Below are 21,077 nucleotides of genomic sequence, written 5' to 3' on the forward strand. Positions count from 1 at the left end.
TGAGTTATTGGTCTGATCATTAGCATAAAGACAGAATATAACATTTCTCCACAACAAAACCATTAATATGAGGCATACAAGTAGGACAAGCTTAACATTTCTATTACCTTTATGCCTATATTAGTAGGTTATATATGTCTCGAGGGGTGACAGATTCCCAATGAGGCATAAACACACATATATTAATTCTTATCTATCTAATAGGATGACGACAGCTGTCCAGACCTGCATCCCAACACAAGAAACACTCCGGAGTAATCACGGGAGAATGCTAAAATCCTCAGTGACATAGTGAGGGGTTGCGCACCCTCTTCTTCTCTGAGGCTATTTACTCATCTAAGAGTGCTACTCAAACTGATGGGGTGCAGCTGTGGGACCCTATTTTCAGAGATGATGTCCTCCACCCAAGTCTCAAAAAGCTGGAAGGGTCTTCAGGAGAGGTGGGTAGTCGAGCTAGGCTATCAGACGGTCACCTTTGTAGCTGTAGTGTCATCTTTCCTATGGTTACATTCAGGGGTGGACAGAGGCAGACATGTTATTGGTGGAATTGTGCAACTGCACATTGGCCAAGAAGTAAGGGGACCCATTTCCACCTTCAAAGCATATGAAATTGTGCTTTTTGATGAGTTATTGGTCTGATCACTAGCAAAAAGACAGAATATAACATTTCTGCCCAACAAAACCATTAATATGAGGCATTCAGGTAGGACAAGCTTAACATTTCTATTACCTGTATGCCCATATTAATAGGTTATATATGTCTCGAGGGGTGACAGATTCCCAATGGGGCATAAACACACATATATTAATTCTTATCTATCTAATAGGATGACGACAGCTGTCCAGACCTGCATCCCACCACAAGAAACACTCCGGAGTAATCACGGGAGAATGCTAAAATCCTCAGTGACATAGTGAGGGGTTGCGCACCCTCTTCTTCTCTGAGGCTATTTACTCATCTAAGAGTGCTACTCAAACTGATAGGGTGCAGCTGTGGGACCCTATTTTCAGAGATGATGTCCTCTACCCAAGTCTCAAAAAGCTGGAAGGGTCTTCAGGAGAGGTGGGTAGTCGAGCTCGGCTATCAGACGGTCACCTTTGTAGCTGTAGTGTCATCTTTCCTATGCTTACATTCAGGGGTGGATAGAGGCAGACATGTTATTGGTGGAATTGTGCAGCTGCACATTGGCCAAGAAGTAAAGGGACCCATTTCCACCTTCAAAGCATATGAAATTGTGCTTTATGTTGAGTTATTGGTCTGATCATTAGCATAAAGACAGAATATAACATTTCTCCACAACAAAACCATTAATATGAGGCATACAAGTAGGACAAGCTTAACATTTCTATTACCTGTATGCCTATATTAATAGGTTATATATGTCTCGAGGGGTGACAGATTCCCAATGAGGCATAAACACACATATATTAATTCTTATCTATCTAATAGGATGACGACAGCTGTCCAGACCTGCATCCCACCACAAGAAACACTCCGGAGTAATCACGGGAGAATGCTAAAATCCTCAGTGACATAGTGAGGGGTTGCGCACCCTCTTCTTCTCTGAGGCTATTTACTCATCTAAGAGTGCTACTCAAACTGATGGGGTGCAGCTGTGGGACCCTATTTTCAGAGATGATGTCCTCCACCCAAGTCTCAAAAAGCTGGAAGGGTCTTCAGGAGAGGTGGGTAGTCGAGCTAGGCTATCAGACGGTCACCTTTGTAGCTGTAGTGTCATCTTTCCTATGGTTACATTCAGGGGTGGACAGAGGCAGACATGTTATTGGTGGAATTGTGCAACTGCACATTGGCCAAGAAGTAAGGGGACCCATTTCCACCTTCAAAGCATATGAAATTGTGCTTTTTGATGAGTGATTGGTCTGATCACTAGCATAAAGACAGAATATAACATTTCTGCCCAACAAAACCATTAATATGAGGCATTCAGGTAGGACAAGCTTAACATTTCTATTACCTGTATGCCCATATTAATAGGCTATATATGTCTCGAGGGGTGACAGATTCCCAAAGGGGCATAAACACACATATATTAATTCTTATCTATCTAATAGGATGACGACAGCTGTCCAGACCTGCATCCCACCACAAGAAACACTCCGGAGTAATCACGGGAGAATGCTAAAATCCTCAGTGACATAGTGAGGGGTTGCGCACCCTCTTCTTCTCTGAGGCTATTTACTCATCTAAGAGTGCTACTCAAACTGATAGCGTGCAGCTGTGGGGCCCTATTTTCAGAGATGATGTCCTCCACCCAAGTCTCAAAAAGCTGGAAGGGTCTTCAGGAGAGGTGGGTAGTCGAGCTAGGCTATCAGACAGTCACCTTTGTAGCTGTAGTGTCATCTTTCCTATGGTTACATTCAGGGGTGGACAGAGGCAGACATGTTATTGGTGGAATTGTGCAGCTGCACATTGGCCAAGAAGTAAAGGGACCCATTTCCACCTTCAAAGCATATGAAATTGTGCTTTATGTTGAGTTATTGGTCTGATCATTAGCATAAAGACAGAATATAACATTTCTCCACAACAAAACCATTAATATGAGGCATACAAGTAGGACAAGCTTAACATTTCTATTACCTGTATGCCTATATTAATAGGTTATATATGTCTCGAGGGGTGACAGATTCCCAATGAGGCATAAACACACATATATTAATTCTTATCTATCTAATAGGATGACGACAGCTGTCCAGACCTGCATCCCACCACAAGAAACACTCCGGAGTAATCACGGGAGAATGCTAAAATCCTCAGTGACATAGTGAGGGGTTGCGCACCCTCTTCTTCTCTGAGGCTATTTACTCATCTAAGAGTGCTACTCAAACTGATGGGGTGCAGCTGTGGGACCCTATTTTCAGAGATGATGTCCTCCACCCAAGTCTCAAAAAGCTGGAAGGGTCTTCAGGAGAGGTGGGTAGTCGAGCTCGGCTATCAGACGGTCACCTTTGTAGCTGTAGTGTCATCTTTCCTATGCTTACATTCAGGGGTGGATAGAGGCAGACATGTTATTGGTGGAATTGTGCAGCTGCACATTGGCCAAGAAGTAAAGGGACCCATTTCCACCTTCAAAGCATATGAAATTGTGCTTTATGTTGCGTTATTGGTCTGATCATTAGCATAAAGACAGAATATAACATTTCTCCACAACAAAACCATTAATATGAGGCATACAAGTAGGACAAGCTTAACATTTCTATTACCTGTATGCCTATATTAATAGGTTATATATGTCTCGAGGGGTGACAGATTCCCAATGAGGCATAAACACACATATATTAATTCTTATCTATCTAATAGGATGACGACAGCTGTCCAGACCTGCATCCCACCACAAGAAACACTCCGGAGTAATCACGGGAGAATGCTAAAATCCTCAGTGACGTAGTGAGGGGTTGCGCACACTCTTCTTCTCTGAGGCTATTTACTCATCTAATAGTGCTACTCAAACTGATGGGGTGCAGCTGTGGGACCCTATTTTCAGAGATGATGTCCTCCACCCAAGTCTCAAAAAGCTGGAAAGGTCTTCAGGAGAGGTGGGTAGTCGAGCTAGGCTATCAGACGGTCACCTTTGTAGCTGTAGTGTCATCTTTCTTATGGTTACATTCAGGGGTGGACAGAGGCAGACATGTTATTGGTGGAATTGTGCAACTGTACATTGGCCAAGAAGTAAGGGGACCCATTTCCACCTTCAAAGCATATGAAATTGTGCTTTTTGATGAGTTATTGGTCTGATCATTAGCATAAAGACAGAATATAACATTTCTGCTCAACAAAACCATTAATATGAGGCATTCAGGTAGGACAAGCTTAACATTTCTATTACCTGTATGCCCATATTAATAGGTTATATATGTCTCGAGGGGTGACAGATTCCCAATGGGGCATAAACACACATATATTAATTCTTATCTATCTAATAGGATGACGACAGCTGTCCAGACCTGCATCCCACCACAAGAAACACTCCGGAGTAATCACGGGAGAATGCTAAAATCCTCAGTGACATAGTGAGGGGTTGCGCACCCTTTTCTTCTCTGAGGCTATTTACTCATCTAAGAGTGCTACTCAAACTGATGGGGTGCAGCTGTGGGACCCTATTTTCAGAGATGATGTCCTCCACCCAAGTCTCAAAAAGCTGGAAGGGTCTTCAGGAGAGGTGGGTAGTCGAGGTAGACTATCAGACGGTCACCTTTGTAGCTGTAGTGTCATCTTTCCTATGGTTACATTCAGGGGTGGACAGAGGCAGACATGTTATTGGTGGAATTGTGCAACTGCACATTGGCCAAGAAGTAAGGGGACCCATTTCCACCTTCAAAGCATATGAAATTGTGCTTTTTGATGAGTTATTGGTCTGATCATTAGCATAAAGACAGAATATAACATTTCTGCCCAACAAAACTATTAATATGAGGCATTCAGGTAGGACAAGCTTAACATTTCTATTACCTGTATGCCCATATTAATAGGTTATATATGTCTCGAGGGGTGACAGATTCCCAATGAGGCATAAACACACATATATTAATTCTTATCTATCTAATAGGATGACGACAGCTGTCCAGACCTGCATCCCACCACAAGAAACACTCCGGAGTAATCACGGGAGAATGCTAAAATCCTCAGTGACATAGTGAGGGGTTGCGCACCCTCTTCTTCTCTAAGGCTATTTACTCATCTAAGAGTGCTACTCAAACTGATAGGGTGAAGCTGTGGGACCCTATTTTCAGAGATGATGTCCTCCACCCAAGTCTCAAAAAGCTGGAAGGGTCTTCAGGAGAGGTGGGTAGTCGAGCTCGGCTATCAGACGGTCACCTTTGTAGCTGTAGTGTCATCTTTCCTATGCTTACATTCAGGGGTGGATAGAGGCAGACATGTTATTGGTGGAATTGTGCAGCTGCACATTGGCCAAGAAGTAAAGGGACCCATTTCCACCTTCAAAGCATATGAAATTGTGCTTTATGTTGAGTTATTGGTCTGATCATTAGCATAAAGACAGAATATAACATTTCTCCACAACAAAACCATTAATATGAGGCATACAAGTAGGACAAGCTTAACATTTCTATTACCTGTATGCCTATATTAATAGGTTATATATGTCTCAAGGGGTGACAGATTCCCAATGAGGCATAAACACACATATATTAATTCTTATCTATCTAATAGGATGACGACAGCTGTCCAGACCTGCATCCCACCACAAGAAACACTCTGGAGTAATCACGGGAGAATGCTAAAATCCTCAGTGACATAGTGAGGGGTTGCGCACCCTCTTCTTCTCTGAGGCTATTTACTCATCTAAGAGTGCTACTCAAACTGATGGGGTGCAGCTGTGGGACCCTATTTTCAGAGATGATGTCCTCCACCCAAGTCTCAAAAAGCTGGAAGGGTCTTCAGGAGAGGTGGGTAGTCGAGCTAGGCTATCAGACGGTCACCTTTGTAGCTGTAGTGTCATCTTTCTTATGGTTACATTCAGGGGTGGACAGAGGCAGACATGTTATTGGTGGAATTGTGCAACTGCACATTGGCCAAGAAGTAAGGGGACCCATTTCCACCTTCAAAGCATATGAAATTGTGCTTTTTGATGAGTTATTGGTCTGATCATTAGCATAAAGACAGAATATAACATTTCGGCCCAACAAAACCATTAATATGAGGCATTCAGGTAGGACAAGCTTAACATTTCTATTACCTTTATGCCTATATTAGTAGGTTATATATGTCTCGAGGGGTGACAGATTCCCAATGGGGCATAAACACACATATATTAATTCTTATCTATCTAATAGGATGACGACAGCTGTCCAGACCTGCATCCCACCACAAGAAACACTCCGGAGTAATCACGGGAGAATGCTAAAATCCTCAGTGACATAGTGAGGGGTTGCGCACCCTCTTCTTCTCTGAGGCTATTTACTCATCTAAGAGTGCTACTCAAACTGATAGGGTGCAGCTGTGGGACCCTATTTTCAGAGATGATGTCCTCCACCCAAGTCTCAAAAAGCTGGAAGGGTCTTCAGGAGAGGTGGGTAGTCGAGGTAGGCTATCAGACGGTCACCTTTGTAGCTGTAGTGTCATCTTTCCTATGGTTACATTCAGGGGTGGACAGAGGCAGACATGTTATTGGTGGAATTGTGCAGCTGCACATTGGCCAAGAAGTAAAGGGACCCATTTCCACCTTCAAAGCATATGAAATTGTGCTTTATGTTGAGTTATTGGTCTGATCATTAGCATAAAGACAGAATATAACATTTCTGCCCAACAAAACCATTAATGTGAGGCATTCAGGTAGGATAAGCTTAACATTTCTATTACCTGTATGCCCATATTAATAGGTTATATATGTCTCGAGGGGTGACAGATTCCCAATGGGGCATAAACACACATATATTAATTTTTATCTATCTAATAGGATGACGACAGCTGTCCAGACCTGCATCCCACCACAAGAAACACTCCGGAGTAATCACGGTAGAATGCTAAAATCCTCAGTGACATAGTGAGGGGTTGCGCACCCTCTTCTTCTCTGAGGTTATTTACTCATCTAAGAGTGCTACTCAAACTGATGGGGTGCAGCTGTGGGACCCTATTTTCAGAGATGATGTCCTCCACCCAAGTCTCAAAAAGCTGGAAGGGTCTTCAGGAGAGGTGGGTAGTCGAGCTAGGCTATCAGACGGTCACCTTTGTAGCTGTAGTGTCATCTTTCCTATGGTTACATTCAGGGGTGGACAGAGGCAGACATGTTATTGGTGGAATTGTGCAGCTGCACATTGGCCAAGAAGTAAAAGGACCCATTTCCACCTTCAAAGCATATGAAATTGTGCTTTATGTTGAGTTATTGGTCTGATCATTAGCATAAAGACAGAATATAACATTTCTCCACAACAAAACCATTAATATGAGGCATACAAGTAGGACAAGCTTAACATTTCTATTACCTTTATGCCTATATTAGTAGGTTATATATGTCTCGAGGGGTGACAGATTCCCAATGGGGCATAAACACACATATATTAATTCTTATCTATCTAATAGGATGACGACAGCTGTCCAGACCTGCATCCCAACACAAGAAACACTCCGGAGTAATCACGGGAGAATGCTAAAATCCTCAGTGACATAGTGAGGGGTTGCGCACCCTCTTCTTCGCTGAGGCTCTTTACACAACTAAGAGTGCTACTCAAACTGATAGGGTGCAGCTGTGGGACCCTATTTTCAGAGATGATGTCCTCCACCCAAGTCTCAAAAAGCTAGAAGGGTCTTCAGGAGAGGTGGGTAGTCGAGCTAGGCTATCAGACGGTCACCTTTGTAGCTGTAGTGTCATCTTTCCTATGGTTACATTCAGGGGTGGACAGAGGCAGACATGTTATTGGTGGAATTGTGCAGCTGCACATTGGCCATGAAGTAAAGGGACCCATTTCCACCTTCAAAGCATATGAAATTGTGCTTTATGTTGAGTTATTGGTCTGATCATTAGCATAAAGACAGAATATAACATTTCTCCACAACAATACCATTAATATGAGGCATACAAGTAGGACAAGCTTAACATTTCTCTTACCTGTATACCTATATTAATAGGTTATATATGTCTCGAGGGGTGACAGATTCCCAATGAGGCATAAACACACATATATTAATTCTTATCTATCTAATAGGATGACGACAGCTGTCCAGACCTGCATCCCACCACAAGAAACACTCCGGAGTAATCACGGGAGAATGCTAAAATCCTCAGTGACATAGTGAGGGGTTGCGCACCCTCTTCTTCTCTGAGGCTATTTACTCATCTAAGAGTGCTACTCAAACTGATGGGGTGCAGCTGTGGGACCCTATTTTCAGAGATGATGTCCTCCACCCAAGTCTCAAAAAGCTGGAAGGGTCTTCAGGAGAGATGGGTAGTCGAGCTAGGCTATCAGACGGTCACCTTTGTAGCTGTAGTGTCATCTTTCCTATGGTTACATTCAGGGGTGGACAGAGGTAGATATGTTATTGGTGGAATTGTGCAGCTGCACATTGGCCAAGAAGTAAAGGGACCCATTTCCACCTTCAAAGCATATGAAATTGTGCTTTATGTTGAGTTATTGGTCTGATCATTAGCATAAAGACAGAATATAACATTTCTCCACAACAAAACCATTAATATGAGGCATACAAGTAGGACAAGCTTAACATTTCTATTACCTGTATGCCTATATTAATAGGTTATATATGTCTCAAGGGGTGACAGATTCCCAATGAGGCATAAACACACATATATTAATTCTTATCTATCTAATAGGATGACGACAGCTGTCCAGACCTGCATCCCACCACAAGAAACACTCCGGAGTAATCACGGGAGAATGCTAAAATCCTCAGTGACATAGTGAGGGGTTGCGCACCCTCTTCTTCTCTGAGACTATTTACTCATCTAAGAGTGCTACTCAAACTGATGGGGTGCAGCTGTGGGACCCTATTTTCAGAGATGATGTCCTCCACCCAAGTCTCAAAAAGCTGGAAGGGTCTTCAGGAGAGGTGGGTAGTCGAGCTAGGCTATCAGACGGTCACCTTTGTAGCTGTAGTGTCATCTTTCCTATGGTTACATTCAGGGGTGGACAGAGGCAGACATGTTATTGGTGGAATTGTGCAACTGCACATTGGCCAAGAAGTAAGGGGACCCATTTCCACCTTCAAAGCATATGAAATTGTGCTTTTTGATGAGTGATTGGTCTGATCACTAGCATAAAGACAGAATATAAGATTTCTGCCCAACAAAACCATTAATATGAGGCATTCAGGTAGGAAAAGCTTAACATTTCTATTACCTGTATGCCAATATTAATAGGTTATATATGTCTCGAGGGGTGACAGATTCCCAATGGGGCATAAACACACATATATTAATTCTTATCTATCTAATAGGATGAAGACAGCTGTCCAGACCTGCATCCCACCACAAGAAACACTCCGGAGTAATCACGGTAGAATGCTAAAATCCTCAGTGACATAGTGAGGGGTTGCGCACCCTCTTCTTCTCTGAGGCTATTTACTCATCTAAGAGTGCTACTCAAACTGATAGGGTGCAGCTGTGGGACCCTATTTTCAGAGATGATGTCCTCCACCCAAGTCTCAAAAAGCTGGAAGGGTCTTCAGGAGAGGTGGGTAGTCGAGCTAGGCTATCAGACGGTCACCTTTGTAGCTGTAGTGTCATCTTTCCTATGGTTACATTCAGGGGTGGACAGAGGCAGACATGTTATTGGTGGAATTGTGCAGCTGCACATTGGCCAAGAAGTAAAGGGACCCATTTCCACCTTCAAAGCATATGAAATTGTGCTTTATGTTGAGTTATTGGTCTGATCATTAGCTTAAAGACAGAATATAACATTTCTCCACAACAAAACCATTAATATGAGGCATACAAGTAGGACAAGCTTAACATTTCTATTACCTTTATGCCTATATTAGTAGGTTATATATGTCTCGAGGGGTGACAGATTCCCAATGGGGCATAAACACACATATATTAATTCTTATCTATCTAATAGGATGACGACAGCTGTCCAGACCTGCATCCCAACACAAGAAACACTCCGGAGTAATCACGGGAGAATGCTAAAATCCTCAGTGACATAGTGAGGGGTTGCGCACCCTCTTCTTCGCTGAGGCTCTTTACACAACTAAGAGTGCTACTCAAACTGATAGGGTGCAGCTGTGGGACCCTATTTTCAGAGATGATGTCCTCCACCCAAGTCTCAAAAAGCTAGAAGGGTCTTCAGGAGAGGTGGGTAGTCGAGCTAGGCTATCAGACGGTCACCTTTGTAGCTGTAGTGTCATCTTTCCTATGGTTACATTCAGGGGTGGACAGAGGCAGACATGTTATTGGTGGAATTGTGCAGCTGCACATTGGCCATGAAGTAAAGGGACCCATTTCCACCTTCAAAGCATATGAAATTGTGCTTTATGTTGAGTTATTGGTCTGATCATTAGCATAAAGACAGAATATAACATTTCTCCCCAACAATACCATTAATATGAGGCATACAAGTAGGACAAGCTTAACATTTCTCTTACCTGTATACCTATATTAATAGGTTATATATGTCTCGAGGGGTGACAGATTCCCAATGAGGCATAAACACACATATGTTAATTCTTATCTATCTAATAGGATGACGACAGCTGTCCAGACCTGCATCCCACCACAAGAAACACTCCGGAGTAATCACGGGAGAATGCTAAAATCCTCAGTGACATAGTGAGGGGTTGCGCACCCTCTTCTTCTCTGAGGCTATTTACTCATCTAAGAGTGCTACTCAAACTGATGGGGTGCAGCTGTGGGACCCTATTTTCAGAGATGATGTCCTCCACCCAAGTCTCAAAAAGCTGGAAGGGTCTTCAGGAGAGATGGGTAGTCGAGCTAGGCTATCAGACGGTCACCTTTGTAGCTGTAGTGTCATCTTTCCTATGGTTACATTCAGGGGTGGACAGAGGTAGATATGTTATTGGTGGAATTGTGCAGCTGCACATTGGCCAAGAAGTAAAGGGACCCATTTCCACCTTCAAAGCATATGAAATTGTGCTTTATGTTGAGTTATTGGTCTGATCATTAGCATAAAGACAGAATATAACATTTCTCCACAACAAAACCATTAATATGAGGCATACAAGTAGGACAAGCTTAACATTTCTATTACCTGTATGCCTATATTAATAGGTTATATATGTCTCAAGGGGTGACAGATTCCCAATGAGGCATAAACACACATATATTAATTCTTATCTATCTAATAGGATGACGACAGCTGTCCAGACCTGCATCCCACCACAAGAAACACTCCGGAGTAATCACGGGAGAATGCTAAAATCCTCAGTGACATAGTGAGGGGTTGCGCACCCTCTTCTTCTCTGAGACTATTTACTCATCTAAGAGTGCTACTCAAACTGATGGGGTGCAGCTGTGGGACCCTATTTTCAGAGATGATGTCCTCCACCCAAGTCTCAAAAAGCTGGAAGGGTCTTCAGGAGAGGTGGGTAGTCGAGCTAGGCTATCAGACGGTCACCTTTGTAGCTGTAGTGTCATCTTTCCTATGGTTACATTCAGGGGTGGACAGAGGCAGACATGTTATTGGTGGAATTGTGCAACTGCACATTGGCCAAGAAGTAAGGGGACCCATTTCCACCTTCAAAGCATATGAAATTGTGCTTTTTGATGAGTGATTGGTCTGATCACTAGCATAAAGACAGAATATAAGATTTCTGCCCAACAAAACCATTAATATGAGGCATTCAGGTAGGAAAAGCTTAACATTTCTATTACCTGTATGCCCATATTAATAGGTTATATATGTCTCGAGGGGTGACAGATTCCCAATGGGGCATAAACACACATATATTAATTCTTATCTATCTAATAGGATGACGACAGCTGTCCAGACCTGCATCCCACCACAAGAAACACTCCGGAGTAATCACGGTAGAATGCTAAAATCCTCAGTGACATAGTGAGGGGTTGCGCACCCTCTTCTTCTCTGAGGCTATTTACTCATCTAAGAGTGCTACTCAAACTGATAGGGTGCAGCTGTGGGACCCTATTTTCAGAGATGATGTCCTCCACCCAAGTCTCAAAAAGCTGGAAGGGTCTTCAGGAGAGGTGGGTAGTCGAGCTAGGCTATCAGACGGTCACCTTTGTAGCTGTAGTGTCATCTTTCCTATGGTTACATTCAGGGGTGGACAGAGGCAGACATGTTATTGGTGGAATTGTGCAGCTGCACATTGGCCAAGAAGTAAAGGGACCCATTTCCACCTTCAAAGCATATGAAATTGTGCTTTATGTTGAGTTATTGGTCTGATCATTAGCATAAAGACAGAATATAACATTTCTCCACAACAAAACCATTAATATGAGGCATACAAGTAGGACAAGCTTAACATTTCTATTACCTGAATGCCTATATTAATAGGTTATATATGTCTCGAGGGGTGACAGATTCCCAATGAGGCATAAACACACATATATTAATTCTTATCTATCTAATAGGATGACGACAGCTGTCCAGACCTGCATCCCACCACAAGAAACACTCCGGAGTAATCACGGGAGAATGCTAAAATCCTCAGTGACATAGTGAGGGGTTGCGCACCCTCTTCTTCTCTGAGGCTATTTACTCATCTAAGAGTGCTAATCAAACTGATGGGGTGCAGCTGTGGGACCCTATTTTCAGAGATAATGTCCTCCACCCAAGTCTCAAAAAGCTGGAAGGGTCTTCAGGAGAGATGGGTAGTCGAGCTAGGCTATCAGACGGTCACCTTTGTAGCTGTAGTGTCATCTTTCCTATGGTTACATTCAGGGGTGGACAGAGGCAGATATGTTATTGGTGGAATTGTGCAGCTGCACATTGGCCAAGAAGTAAAGGGACCCATTTCCACCTTCAAAGCATATGAAATTGTGCTTTATGTTGAGTTATTGGTCTGATCATTAGCATAAAGACAGAATATAACATTTCTCCACAACAAAACCATTAATATGAGGGATACAAGTAGGACAAGCTTAACATTTCTATTACCTGTATGCCTATATTAATAGGTTATATATGTCTCGAGGGGTGACAGATTCCCAATGAGTCATAAACACACATATATTAATTCTTATCTATCTAATAGGATGACGACAGCTGTCCAGACCTGCATCCCACCACAAGAAACACTCCGGAGTAATCACGGGAGAATGCTAAAATCCTCAGTGACATAGTGAGGGGTTGCGCACCCTCTTCTTCTCTGAGACTATTTACTCATCTAAGAGTGCTACTCAAACTGATGGGGTGCAGCTGTGGGACCCCATTTTCAGAGATGATGTCCTCCACCCAAGTCTCAAAAAGCTGGAAGGGTCTTCAGGAGAGGTGGGTAGTCGAGCTAGGCTATCAGACGGTCACCTTTGTAGCTGTAGTGTCATCTTTCCTATGGTTACATTCAGGGGTGGACAGAGGCAGACATGTTATTGGTGGAATTGTGCAACTGCACATTGGCCAAGAAGTAAGGGGACCCATTTCCACCTTCAAAGCATATGAAATTGTGCTTTTTGATGAGTGATTGGTCTGATCACTAGCATAAAGACAGAATATAACATTTCTGCCCAACAAAACCAATAATATGAGGCATTCAGGTAGGACAAGCTTAACATTTCTATTACCTGTATGCCCATATTAATAGGTTATATATGTCTCGAGGGGTGACAGATTCCCAATGGGGCATAAACACACATATATTAATTCTTATCTATCTAATAGGATGACGACAGCTGTCCAGACCTGCATCCCACCACAAGAAACACTCCGGAGTAATCACGGTAGAATGCTAAAATCCTCAGTGACATAGTGATGGGTTGCTCACCCTCTTCTTCTCTGAGGCTATTTACTCATCTAAGAGTGCTACTCAAACTGATAGGGTGCAGCTGTGGGACCCTATTTTCAGAGATGATGTCCTCCACCCAAGTCTCAAAAAGTTGGAAGGGTCTTCAGAAGAGGTGGGTAGTCGAGCTAGGCTATCAGACGGTCACCTTTGTAGCTGTAGTGTCATCTTTCCTATGGTTACATTCAGGGGTGGACAGAGGCAGACATGTTATTGGTGGAATTGTGCAGCTGCACATTGGCCAAGAAGTAAAGGGACCCATTTCCACCTTCAAAGCATATGAAATTGTGCTTTATGTTGAGTTATTGGTCTGATCATTAGCATAAAGACAGAATATAACATTTCTCCACAACAAAACCATTAATATGAGGCATACAAGTAGGACAAGCTTAACATTTCTATTACCTTTATGCCTATATTAGTAGGTTATATATGTCTCGAGGGGTGACAGATTCCCAATGGGGCAGAAACACACATATATTAATTCTTATCTATCTAATAGGATGACGACAGCTGTCCAGACCTGCATCCCAACACAAGAAACACTCCGGAGTAATCACGGGAGAATGCTAAAATCCTCAGTGACATAGTGAGGGGTTGCGCACCCTCTTCTTCTCTGAGGCTATTTACTCATCTAAGAGTGCTACTCAAACTGATGGGGTGCAGCTGTGGGACCCTATTTTCAGAGATGATGTCCTCCACCTAAGTCTCATGAAGCTGGAAGGGTCTTCAGGAGAGGTGGGTAGTCGAGCTAGGCTATCAGACGGTCACCTTTGTAGCTGTAGTGTCATCTTTCCTATGGTTACATTCAGGGGTGGACAGAGGCAGACATGTTATTGGTGGAATTGTGCAACTGCACATTGGCCAAGAAGTAAGGGGACCCATTTCCACCTTCAAAGCATATGAAATTGTGCTTTTTGATGAGTTATTGGTCTGATCACTAGCATAAAGACAGAATATAAGATTTCTGCCCAACAAAACCATTAATATGAGGCATTCAGGTAGGACAAGCTTAACATTTCTATTACCTGTATGCCCATATTAATAGGTTATATATGTCTCGAGGGGTGACAGATTCCCAATGGGGCATAAACACACATATATTAATTCTTATCTATCTAATAGGATGACGACAGCTGTCCAGACCTGCATCCCACCACAAGAAACACTCCGGAGTAATCACGGGAGAATGCTAAAATCCTCAGTGACATAGTGAGGGGTTGCGCACCCTCTTCTTCTCTGAGGCTATTTACTCATCTAAGAGTGCTACTCAAACTGATAGGGTGCAGCTGTGGGACCCTATTTTCAGAGATGATGTCCTCTACCCAAGTCTCAAAAAGCTGGAAGGGTCTTCAGGAGAGGTGGGTAGTCGAGCTAGGCTATCAGACGGTCACCTTTGTAGCTGTAGTGTCATCTTTCCTATGCTTACATTCAGGGGTGGATAGCGGCAGACATGTTATTGGTGGAATTGTGCAGCTGCACATTGGCCAAGAAGTAAAGGGACCCATTTCCACCTTCAAAGCATATGAAATTGTGCTTTATGTTGAGTTATTGGTCTGATCATTAGCATAAAGACAGAATATAACATTTCTCCACAACAAAACCATTAATATGAGGCATACAAGTAGGACAAGCTTAACATTTCTATTACCTGTATGCCTATATTAATAGGTTATATATGTCTCGAGGGGTGACAGATTCCCAATGAGGCATAAACACACATATATTAATTCTTATCTATCTAATAGGATGACGACAGCTGTCCAGACCTGCATCCCACCACAAGAAACACTCCGGAGTAATCACGGGAGAATGCTAAAATCCTCAGTGACATAGTGAGGGGTTGCGCACCCTCTCCTTCTCTGAGGCTATTTACTCATCTAAGAGTGCTACTCAAACTGATAGGGTGCAGCTGTGGGACCCTATTTTCAGAGATGATGTCCTCCACCCAAGTCTCAAAAAGCTGGAAGGGTCTTCAGGAGAGGTGGGTAGTCGAGGTAGGCTATCAGACGGTCACCTTTGTAGCTGTAGTGTCATCTTTCCTATGGTTACATTCAGGGGTGGACAGAGGCAGACATGTTATTGGTGGAATTGTGCAACTGCACATTGGCCAAGAAGTAAGGGGACCCATTTCCACCTTCAAAGCATATGAAATTGTGTTTTATGATGAGTTATTGGTCTGATCATTAGCATAAAGACAGAATATAACATTTCTGCCCAACAAAACTATTAATATGAGGCATTCAGGTAGGACAAGCTTAACATTTCTATTACCTGTATGCCCATATTAATAGGTTATATATGTCTCGAGGGGTGACAGATTCGCAATGAGGCATAAACACACATATATTAATTCTTATCTATCTAATAGAATGACGACAGCTGTCCAGACCTGCATCCCACCACAAGAAACACTCCGGAGTAATCACGGGAGAATGCTAAAATCCTCAGTGACATAGTGAGGGGTTGCGCACCCTCTTCTTCTCTAAGGCTATTTACTCATCTAAGAGTGCTACTCAAACTGATAGGGTGCAGCTGTGGGACCCTATTTTCAGAGATGATGTCCTCCACCCAAGTCTCAAAAAGCTGGAAGGGTCTTCAGGAGAGGTGGGTAGTCGAGCTCGGCTATCAGACGGTCACCTTTGTAGCTGTAGTGTCATCTTTCCTATGCTTACATACAGGGGTGGATAGAGGCAGACATGTTATTGGTGGAATTGTGCAGCTGCACATTGGCCAAGAAGTAAAGGGACCCATTTCCACCTTCAAAGCATATGAAATTGTGCTTTATGTTGAGTTATTGGTCTGATCATTAGCATAAAGACAGAATATAACATTTCTCCACAACAAAACCATTAATATGAGGCATACAAGTAGGACAAGCTTAACATTTCTATTACCTGTATGCCTATATTAATAGGTTATATATGTCTCAAGGGGTGACAGATTCCCAATGAGGCATAAACACACATATATTAATTCTTATCTATCTAATAGGATGACGACAGCTGTCCAGACCTGCATCCCACCACAAGAAACACTCCGGAGTAATCACGGGAGAATGCTAAAATCCTCAGTGACGTAGTGAGGGGTTGCGCACACTCTTCTTCTCTGAGGCTATTTACTCATCTAATAGTGCTACTCAAACTGATGGGGTGCAGCTGTGGGACCCTATTTTCAGAGATGATGTCCTCCACCCAAGTCTCAAAAAGCTGGAAGGGTCTTCAGGAGAGGTGGGTAGTCGAGCTAGGCTATCAGACGGTCACCTTTGTAGCTGTAGTGTCATCTTTCCTATGGTTACATTCAGGGGTGGACAGAGGCAGACATGTTATTGGTGGAATTGTGCAGCTGCACATTGGCCATGAAGTAAAGGGACCCATTTCCACCTTCAAAGCATATGAAATTGTGCTTTATGTTGAGTTATTGGTCTGATCATTAGCATAAAGACAGAATATAACATTTCTCCACAACAAAACCATTAATATGAGGCATACAAGTAGGACAAGCTTAACATTTCTATTACCTGTATGCCTATATTAATAGGTTATATATGTCTCGAGGGGTGACAGATTCCCAATGAGGCATAAACACACATATATTAATTCTTATCTATCTAATAGGATGACGACAGCTGTCCAGACCTGCATCCCACCACAAGAAACACTCCGGAGTAATCACGGGAGAATGCTAAAATCCTCAGTGACATAGTGAGGGGTTGCGCACCCTCTTCTTCTCTGAGGCTATTTACTCATCTAAGAGTGCTACTCAAACTGATGGGGTGCAGCTGTGAGACCCTATTTTCAGAGATGATGTCCTCCACCCAAGTCTCAAAAAGCTGGAAGGGTCTTCAGGAGAGGTGGGTAGTCGAGCTAGGCTATCAGACGGTCACCTTTGTAGCTGTAGTGTCATCTTTCCTATGGTTACATTCAGGGGTGGACAGAGGCAGACATGTTATTGGTGGAATTGTGCAACTGCACATTGGCCAAGAAGTAAGGGGACCCATTTCCACCTTCAAAGCATATGAAATTGTGCTTTTTGATGAGTTATTGGTCTGATCACTAGCATAAAGACAGAATATAACATTTCTGCCCAACAAAACCATTAATATGAGGCATTCAGGTAGGACAAGCTTAACATTTCTATTACCTGTATGCCCATATTAATAGGTTATATATGTCTCGAGGGGTGACAGATTCCCAATGGGGCACAAACACACATATATTAATTCTTATCTATCTAATAGGATGACGACAGCTGTCCAGACCTGCATCCCACCACAAGAAACACTCCGGAGTAATCACAGGAGAATGCTAAAATCCTCAGTGACATAGTGAGGGGTTGCGCACCCTCTTCTTCTCTGAGGCTATTTACTCATCTAAGAGTGCTACTCAAACTGATAGCGTGCAGCTGTGGGGCCCTATTTTCAGAGATGATGTCCTCCACCCAAGTCTCAAAAAGCTGGAAGGGTCTTCAGGAGAGGTGGGTAGTCGAGCTAGGCTATCAAACAGTCACCTTTGTAGCTGTAGTGTCATCTTTCCTATGGTTACATTCAGGGGTGGACAGAGGCAGACATGTTATTGGTGGAATTGTGCAGCTGCACATTGGCCAAGAAGTAAAGGGACCCATTTCCACCTTCAAAGCATATGAAATTGTGCTTTATGTTGAGTTATTGGTCTGATCATTAGCATAAAGACAGAATATAACATTTCTCCACAACAAAACCATTAATATGAGGCATACAAGTAGGACAAGCTTAACATTTCTATTACCTGTATGCCTATATTAATAGGTTATATATGTCTCGAGGGGTGACAGATTCCCAATGAGGCATAAACACACATATATTAATTCTTATCTATCTAATAGGATGACGACAGCTGTCCAGACCTGCATCCCACCACAAGAAACACTCCGGAGTAATCACGGGAGAATGCTAAAATCCTCAGTGACATAGTCAGGGGTTGCGCACCCTCTTCTTCTCTGAGGCTATTTACTCATCTAAGAGTGCTACTCAAACTGATGGGGTGCAGCTGTGGGACCCTATTTTCAGAGATGATGTCCTCCACCCAAGTCTCAAAAAGCTGGAAGGGTCTTCAGGAGAGGTGGGTAGTCGAGCTAGGCTATCAGACGGTCACCTTTGTAGCTGTAGTGTCATCTTTCCTATGGTTACATTCAGGGGTGGACAGAGGCAGACATGTTATTGGTGGAATTGTGCAACTGCACATTGGCCAAGAAGTAAGGGGACCCATTTCCACCTTCTAAGCATATGAAATTGTGCTTTTTGATGAGTTATTGGTCTGATCACTAGCAAAAAGACAGAATATAACATTTCTGCCCAACAAAACCATTAATATGAGGCATTCAGGTAGGACAAGCTTAACATTTCTATTACCTGTATGCCCATATTAATAGGTTATATATGTCTCGAGGGGTGACAGATTCCCAATGGGGCATAAACACACATATATTAATTCTTATCTATCTAATAGGATGACGACAGCTGTCCAGACCTGCATCCCACCACAAGAAACACTCCGGAGTAATCACGGGAGAATGCTAAAATCCTCAGTGACATAGTGAGGGGTTGCGCACCCTCTTCTTCTCTGAGGCTATTTACTCATCTAAGAGTGCTACTCAAACTGATAGCGTGCAGCTGTGGGGCCCTATTTTCAGAGATGATGTCCTCCACCCAAGTCTCAAAAAGCTGGAAGGGTCTTCAGGAGAGGTGGGTAGTCGAGCTCGGCTATCAGACGGTCACCTTTGTAGCTGTAGTGTCATCTTTCCTATGCTTACATTCAGGGGTGGATAGAGGCAGACATGTTATTGGTGGAATTGTGCAGCTGCACATTGGCCAAGAAGTAAGGGGACCCATTTCCACCTTCAAAGCATATGAAATTGTGCTTTTTGATGAGTTATTGGTCTGATCACTAGCATAAAGACAGAATATAACATTTCTGCCCAACAAAACCATTAATATGAGGCATTCAGGTAGGACAAGCTTAACATTTCTATTACCTGTATGCCCATATTAATAGGTTATATATGTCTCGAGGGGTGACAGATTCCCAATGGGGCATAAACACACATATATTAATTCTTATCTATCTAATAGGATGACGACAGCTGTCTAGACCTGCATCCCACCACAAGAAACACTCCGGAGTAATCACAGGAGAATGCTAAAATCCTCAGTGACATAGTGAGGGGTTGCGCACCCTCTTCTTCTCTGAGGCTATTTACTCATCTAAGAGTGCTACTCAAACTGATAGCGTGCAGCTGTGGGGCCCTATTTTCAGAGATGATGTCCTCCACCCAAGTCTCAAAAAGCTGGAAGGGTCTTCAGGAGAGGTGGGTAGTCGAGCTAGGCTATCAGACAGTCACCTTTGTAGCTGTAGTGTCATCTTTCCTATGGTTACATTCAGGGGTGGACAGAGGCAGACATGTTATTGGTGGAATTGTGCAGCTGCACATTGGCCAAGAAGTAAAGGGACCCATTTCCACCTTCAAAGCATATGAAATTGTGCTTTATGTTGAGTTATTGGTCTGATCATTAGCATAAAGACAGAATATAACATTTCTCCACAACAAAACCATTAATATGAGGCATACAAGTAGGACAAGCTTAACATTTCTATTACCTGTATGCCTATATTAATAGGTTATATATGTCTCGAGGGGTGACAGATTCCCAATGAGGCATAAACACACATATATTAATTCTTATCTATCTAATAGGATGACGACAGCTGTCCAGACCTGCATCCCACCACAAGAAACACTCCGGAGTAATCACGGGAGAATGCTAAAATCCTCAGTGACATAGTCAGGGGTTGCGCACCCTCTTCTTCTCTGAGGCTATTTACTCATCTAAGAGTGCTACTCAAACTGATGGGGTGCAGCTATGGGACCCTATTTTCAGAGATGATGTCCTCCACCCAAGTCTCAAAAAGCTGGAAGGGTCTTCAGGAGAGGTGGGTGGTCGAGCTAGGCTATCAGACGGTCACCTTTGTAGCTGTAGTGTCATCTTTCCTATGGTTACATTCAGGGGTGGACAGAGGCAGACATATTATTGGTGGAATTGTGCAACTGCACATTGGCCAAGAAGTAAGGCGACCCATTTCCACCTTCAAAGCATATAAAATTGTGCTTTTTGATGAGTTATTGGTCTGATCATTAGCATAAAGACAGAATATAACATTTCTGCCCAACAAAACCATTAATATGAGGCATTCAGGTAGGACAAGCTTAACATTTCTATTACCTGTATGCCCATATTAATAGGTTATATATGTCTCGAGGGGTGACAGATTCCCAATGGGGCATAAACACACATATATTAATTCTTATCTATCTAATAGGATGACGACAGCTGTCCAGACCTGCATCCCACCACAAGAAACACTCCGGAGTAATCACAGGAGAATGCTAAAATCCTCAGTGACATAGTGAGGGGTTGCGCACCCTCTTCTTCTCTGAGGCTATTTACTCATCTAAGAGTGCTACTCAAACTGATAGCGTGCAGCTGTGGGGCCCTATTTTCAGAGATGATGTCCTCCACCCAAGTCTCAAAAAGCTGGAAGGGTCTTCAGGAGAGGTGGGTAGTCGAGCTAGGCTATCAGACAGTCACCTTTGTAGCTGTAGTGTCATCTTTCCTATGGTTACATTCAGGGGT

This window comes from Ranitomeya imitator, chromosome 1 (genome assembly GCF_032444005.1).
Source record: "Ranitomeya imitator isolate aRanImi1 chromosome 1, aRanImi1.pri, whole genome shotgun sequence".
NCBI classification, from domain to species: Eukaryota; Metazoa; Chordata; class Amphibia; order Anura; family Dendrobatidae; genus Ranitomeya; species Ranitomeya imitator.